Source organism: Aptenodytes forsteri, unplaced genomic scaffold, assembly GCF_000699145.1.
Source record: "Aptenodytes forsteri isolate BGI_AS27 unplaced genomic scaffold, ASM69914v1 Scaffold349, whole genome shotgun sequence".
Taxonomy (NCBI): Eukaryota; Metazoa; Chordata; class Aves; order Sphenisciformes; family Spheniscidae; genus Aptenodytes; species Aptenodytes forsteri.
The window spans coordinates 4,428,323-4,434,465 of NW_008794452.1; the positions used below are offsets into that span (position 1 = coordinate 4,428,323).

The 6,143-nt window shown below is 47.1% G+C and overlaps 1 protein-coding gene across 1 annotated transcript in view; it reads left to right on the top strand.

The window, feature by feature from the left end:
* Nucleotides 1–6,143, top strand: part of COL13A1 (collagen type XIII alpha 1 chain) — a 99,107-nt gene that overhangs the window by 56,854 nt on the left and 36,110 nt on the right. The gene's annotated exons all lie outside the window — the stretch shown is intronic.

Consider the following 6,143-nt stretch of genomic DNA (forward strand, 5'->3'; position numbering starts at 1 on the left):
GCAGGCCAGCACAAGCCCCTGTTAAAGAATAAAACTGACCTAGCCTTTAGAGGCTTTTGCATGGGAGAATGAGGGTATTCCGGGCCATGAAATGGATTGATGGTTTATCTACACCCAAAACATGTAGGAAGCATTAGTACGGGCGACCTCCAGCATCCACTCCAGCAACATAAACTGCCTTGCATTCCCAGGGAGGGGTGGGCGGGCTGCAGCCAGAGTTCAGGTTGGTACCGTGTTATTATCAGGAGCCAGTTCTCTCTGGAGGCCTGGGGTTGCATTTATCGCACACTCCCTACTTCGGCTACTTTCTCTTTGGCCCTCGCTGTTACGATTGTACTGCTTGCTCGATTTCATGTTCACTGTCCCTCTCTGTGTTTCCTCCCTCTCTGTTCTTTGCTGGGCAGGGTGAAAAAGGGGACGCTGGCATAAAGGTAGGCATGAGAAATACGGTTTTCTACCGTGGTAGATCATCTGGGAGATACTGCTCCTTGGGCTGATGGGTTGTAAAAGGAAGTTGGGTCAGAGGCAGCTCTGTGGGGTATTTAATGGAGTACACATCTGTGCTCTGATTAACCACAGACAGACACTCCAAGCTCAGGCAATAAAAGCAATTCCATTTGGTGGAATTCGATTCTTACCAAAGGCATTTCTCTGACTACGAAGCTTGCTAAAGATCTGTTACATCTCTCCATTTGATGGGCTGGGTTGGGGTTTCCTCATAAAATCTGGTTAGCTGACGCATCAAATCCACTCAAACTCTGCAACACAGGCTGAGGTTTGGCACCAGGCTTTTCTGTCTGTTTCTGGACACTTTTTACAGGCTTATATGGTCTATGCCCAGATGTTATCTATTTGATTGAAATTTACTGTACCCATATATTTAAAGTATATTACTCAATGTAGACTGTGCATTACAACATTGGCAAGTGTTCATGACGGTCAGAGCATACTGTGTCATGCCATACATCTTAAACATCATGAGAAAAGACTGGTCCTGTAATATTTTGAAAGGCATTAACAGTGACACATACATTTCAAGTATTTAGTATGTGGCATGCATCTCATTTATCATGCAGCATATACACTTTTTATATTTTTTCCATCTGGGTGGATTACTATTTGAAGGGAGAAAAGGCCCCTTTAGAACTTAACATGGATGTGTTACATCAAGTTTAAAGAAATGTTCTTTGGGAATGCAGGCTCTGGGTTAATAGTTGAATAGAACAGCAGCAATTGTCCTCCTACAAGAAAACAATACCTCCTCAGAAATAATGCAGTGCATGTAAAGTCCAAAGGTTCTGCCGTGTCCATTTTCACATCAATGTAATTCCATCAAGCACAAAGGCATTGCTTCTGGTTTGTGCCCGTGTAAATGAAAGCAGAATTGCACCCAGAACGAATGTGTTTTGGGGGCTAGGAGTTTACTGCTGTCTCAACAGCCAGGTTTTCTCCCATTAAGCTGAACTGGAGGACTGAAGTTGGAGCGTGGCCTGGGTGGGAGAAAAGGCTGGAAGGAGAGGCTGTGTTCCACCCCTGCTTATACTCCCACGTTTCACTGCTAGCAGACACCTGCTCTGCTTGCACCCATGTACAAGGCCTGATCAGCCCTTGATTTGGGCTCTGGCAAAGGGGAAGTCTCCAAGTCTTCCAGTGATGTCTCAGGGTCATCCACAGGCCTCCTCTGTTCTGTGTTGGAGAGGAATGACTCAGGGTGACCCTGAAGACATGCTCTAGCTATTTGGGCTCTTATTCATCCCACTTCATAAAGAATGGAGATGAAACCCGCTGTGCTTTTTGTGGTACTAAATTGCAGCTCCAAAGGGCCATCTCCCCAGTCCCATAGCAGCCTCTTCTTTCGCACACAGACTTTCATTTGTTATTGTCAGGATCACTTTTCTCTCAACTTCCTTTCTTCTTTGCTCAGAGGAATTGAAATGGAAGTGCAGAGGTAGCCTTAAATCAGCAGCCAGACATCACCCAGTAGCAGGTCCTGAACATCCGCACAGCACATGCATTTGTTGTCTTTGGAAATTGCTTCTTTCTGTCGTCCTCCCACCTAGGAGGGTCATTTGGGACTCTGGAAGGCTTTTGATGCTTCCACCTTTGGATCCAATTACCTGGGCTACCTTCTCTTTGCTTTGAGGGGCCCAGGACAAACACTGTGATTCATAGTTTAGCTGTAGTGACCAATTTTGCATAGCATATCACTGCTTTTGCTGGCAGTGAGGAACATTTCAGGCCTGAAGAGGCTTGCTGGTTTCACACAGACCCCTTGTTCATTTAATAACCTCTCCCCACCCAGTGACAGATGCAGCACAATGTAAATTCTCTTTTAGCTATTTTCTTCTGTGGCCATCATTTGTACTTTGATCATATTGAGGCCTACATCTGTGTCCCGTGAAGGTTATTAGACAACCAGCAAGTGTGATCACCTGGGTCATTTGAATAAGCATTTGACTCACTGCTCCCCAGCCTAGCCATCACATTCAGCTTTACTGATGTTTTCTTTCTTTTTTTTGAAAGGTCTTTAGGATGAGGCTTTTTCTCATGCTCTGAGGAAAGAGCAATAAAGAAAACTGCCCACAGTCTTGCTCAATAACCTCCTCATAATCTGCTTTTCATAGCAAGGAGCAAAAAAGGAAGGGTCTCTGTTTTAATTGGCAGCCTGGAGCCAGTACTGCTAACAAGCTGATCAGCATGGCACATGCTCTGTCATGATTGGCACTGAATGGGTATAAAGCTGCTTGCACCAGGTGTAAGGGGAGAGAGTATGAGGGTCTCCTCTGTGCTGGAGGGGAGAGGCATAGCCTAATTCTTCCAGAGAGACTGGGGAGCATGAAGGTATTTCCTGAATTAGTGTGATGCTTGAGAGAGCTGGGAGGCTGACTGCCTTCCTGGAGCCTGCTGGGGACCTGTGCTGGGCGTTTTGCCTTTCATATCTGCCTTTGGTGATATTTCCCAGCTTCTGGCTTGGCTGCACCATTCCAGTACTGGTTTTGGTGGGCTGCTGCTGCTTGGCTATGGCACGCTGTGCAGCCCAAAGGGCACTGGGGATCACAAAGGGATCAGCCCAGTGGGTACTTACTGTATTACAATGGCTTTCAAATATGTAGGGTATAAAGATGTTCTGCAGAGTTGGTTTTCCTGCTTATTCTCTGGCTTTGGCTCTGGGGTTTCTTTCTGCTGTCTAATGGTGCAGTGTCATGTTTGTTGCTCCTGCTCTCTAATTAGCTCTAGTGCCTGTGTGATCCTGCCGTGCCAGTGGGGGCTGTGCAAGCGAGCTGAGGCCGTCATCAGAAAACGCAGAGTAGCGTGATTGCTCTGTAACTTGCCCCCTGTAAGGGGCTGCCTTGCTCCCTCTCACTGAGGTGGCTTTGCTTTTGCAGGGCTAAATAATTAAACAGCTCTTCAGGCAGGCAGTTTCTTCCAGGAAAGTCTGGGATGGGGAATTAGTTTCACATGCACAGCTGCTCTGTGGGGGCAGACTCTGTGAGCAGTGTGGGTGTCTCCCAGCAGACAGCATTGGTCTTGTCTGCTTGGTCTCATTTAAGAAAAAAAAACAAAACTGGGAGTGCAGTTGAGAATCATAGAATCATAGAATAGTTTGGGTTGGAAGGGACCTCTAAAGGTCAACTAGTCCACCCCCCCTGCCGTGGGCAGGGGCATCCTCAACTAGATTGGGTTGCTCAGAGACCTGTCCAACCTGACCTTGAATGTCTCCAGGGATGGGGCAGCCACCACCTCTCTGGGCAACCTGTGCCAGCGTTTCACCACCCTCAGCGTAAAAAATTTCTTCCTTATATCTAGTCTCAATCTACCCCTCTTTAGTTTAAAGCCATCCTCCCTTGTCCTGTCGCAACAGGGCCTGCTAAAAAGTTTGCCCCCATCTTTTTTATAAGCCCCCTTTAAGTACTGATAGGCTGCAATCAGGTCTCCCTGAAGCCTTCTCTTCTCTAGGCTGAACAACCCCAAGTCTCTCAGCCTTTCTTCATAGGAGAGGTGTTCCATCCCCCTGATCATTTTCGTGGCCCTCTTCTGGACCCGCTCCAACAGGTCCGTGTCTTTCTTATGCTGAGGGCTCCAGAGCTGGACGCAGTACTGCAGGTAGGGTCTCACCAGAGCAGAGTAGAGGGGCAGAATCACCTCCCTCAACCTGCTGGCCACGAGAAGGAGGGACAGAGAGCGGTCCCCACTTCTCCAGTACAAAGCATTCATAATTATTGTTTTATTTTTATTACAGCTGAAAATACCATAGTTAAGTATCCTGCATGGGGTAGGAGGTGCTCACACTGCCTAGGTCATGTATATTATGGTGTTAGACAGTATTTTACAAAATATAGTTCATGGGATGCCACAATTAAAAAAAGTGCTTTTAAAAATAGCATATACATATATCCCTGCTTCCAAGCAAGGACTAAACACCCAGAACAAAGTAACAGCAGTAAGCAGACTGTCTAAAGATGGTTTATTTTCCATTTACCACCAGATAAAATTCAGGCTAACAATACAAGACAACCCTTGGATTCTCTATTTCTCCAGATAAGTTTGTTCATCCTATAGTCACTGCAGACTGAACGACTCTCTACACCCTACAGAACACCATGGCAATGTAATAGCAGGACACAGAAACTGTCTTTGTTCCCAGCACTGTTGCTGTGGCACTCCAGCAGAGTCAGTCTTGCTGTATGCAACAGGCTTGAGAGGTACTGCTGGTGGGAAATGGCCCTGGCTAGGGCAATCAGCTTGGTGAGAGTCAGGTGGGGAAAATGGGTTATGCCCCATCTCACCCGGGAGGCTTCCTGTGCCCTGGGCACTCCTCACAGAGCCCTGGGAAGACTCATCTCGTGTCTCTTGCTCTCTTTCTCTGTCTTTCTTGCTCTGCTTCCAGGGGGAGAGAGGCATGCCAGGGCTGCCAGGAAGACATGGCACTAAGGTACCTTGTAAACAGTGGAGTGACGCTTGTCTGCCTGATGTCATCCATACCACTCAACTGCCCCTGATGCGCAAGCATCACCTGGATTTGTGTGTGTGTCTGTTGGTCAATGACTATCCTCAGCTGAATTCTTTCTGCTTCTAAATTGCAAAATATAGGGCCTAATTTATGAAGGAGATGGTGGGGGAAGAAGTGTTTTACAAAGCAAATGGCATGCCCAGTCTGATGCTGTCTTGCAACATCAGGATCTTAATGCTTTATGCTAGTGAGAGCAGCCAATCGCTGACGTTTCTAGAGAATTGGTGTTTTGTAAATTCGGGGTCCCAAGTGACCGCTGCAACCTTCAGCAATGTGTGTTAGCCCCCTGCGATCAGTAGGGTTATGCAAGTGTGAACCTGGACTAATGCAGTGATGAATCAGGGTCAGTGTGTGAGCAAGCCTGCATGTGTGTGCATTGCAGTTTTAGGATAAATACTAGAAAATAACATCATCTGCATTCACTGCCATTTAAAGGCTAAAGAGTGAGGAACAGGCATCCCAAATGCACGGTGAAAGCCTAACCCAAGCCACTTGCTGCATGTAATCCCTTTCATGACTCTAGCTCGTGTTCACTAAAACCTACTGACCCCTGAGACGATCTGGAATGCTTTTTTCCCCTTTTATTGCATAGAATCCCTGATCTCCATCTTCTGTCCTTGTGTTTTTTAGCTTTGTCCCTGATTTCTGTTTCAGAAAGCTGAGAGGTATGATCCTGCTGCTCTCTGGCTCCCCACTCCTCCTTGTTTGAACTTTTCCAAGCTCTTTTCAATTTGAACTTGGCTCCCAGTCCTCCTCTCTGCCTCATGTGCTACATCCCAAGCCCTCTCATTTCCCACCTTCTAACACTACTTCACCTCCTCCCCTCTCCTTAGACCCTTGTTATCCCTCATACTTGCTTTTGTAACTGGACCTTTTCACCAGGACCTAACTAATACTAACACAGGGCATACAGAGATTTTAGAGCAAAGGGTTGATAGGGAAGACCTGCTTTTTGCATAAGTGTTGTCGAGGGAAATGTGACTGTGTCTGTGGGAGCAGCTGCCTCCTGGGGTTTCGAAGCACCTGTCTAGGATTGCAGGGCAGGCTGGACTCCGTGGTCTCATGGTGGTGGCTTGCTCGGCGCTGCAGAATGACTCCTGAATTGCAGTGCTTGGAAGACTTTACCCCCCCC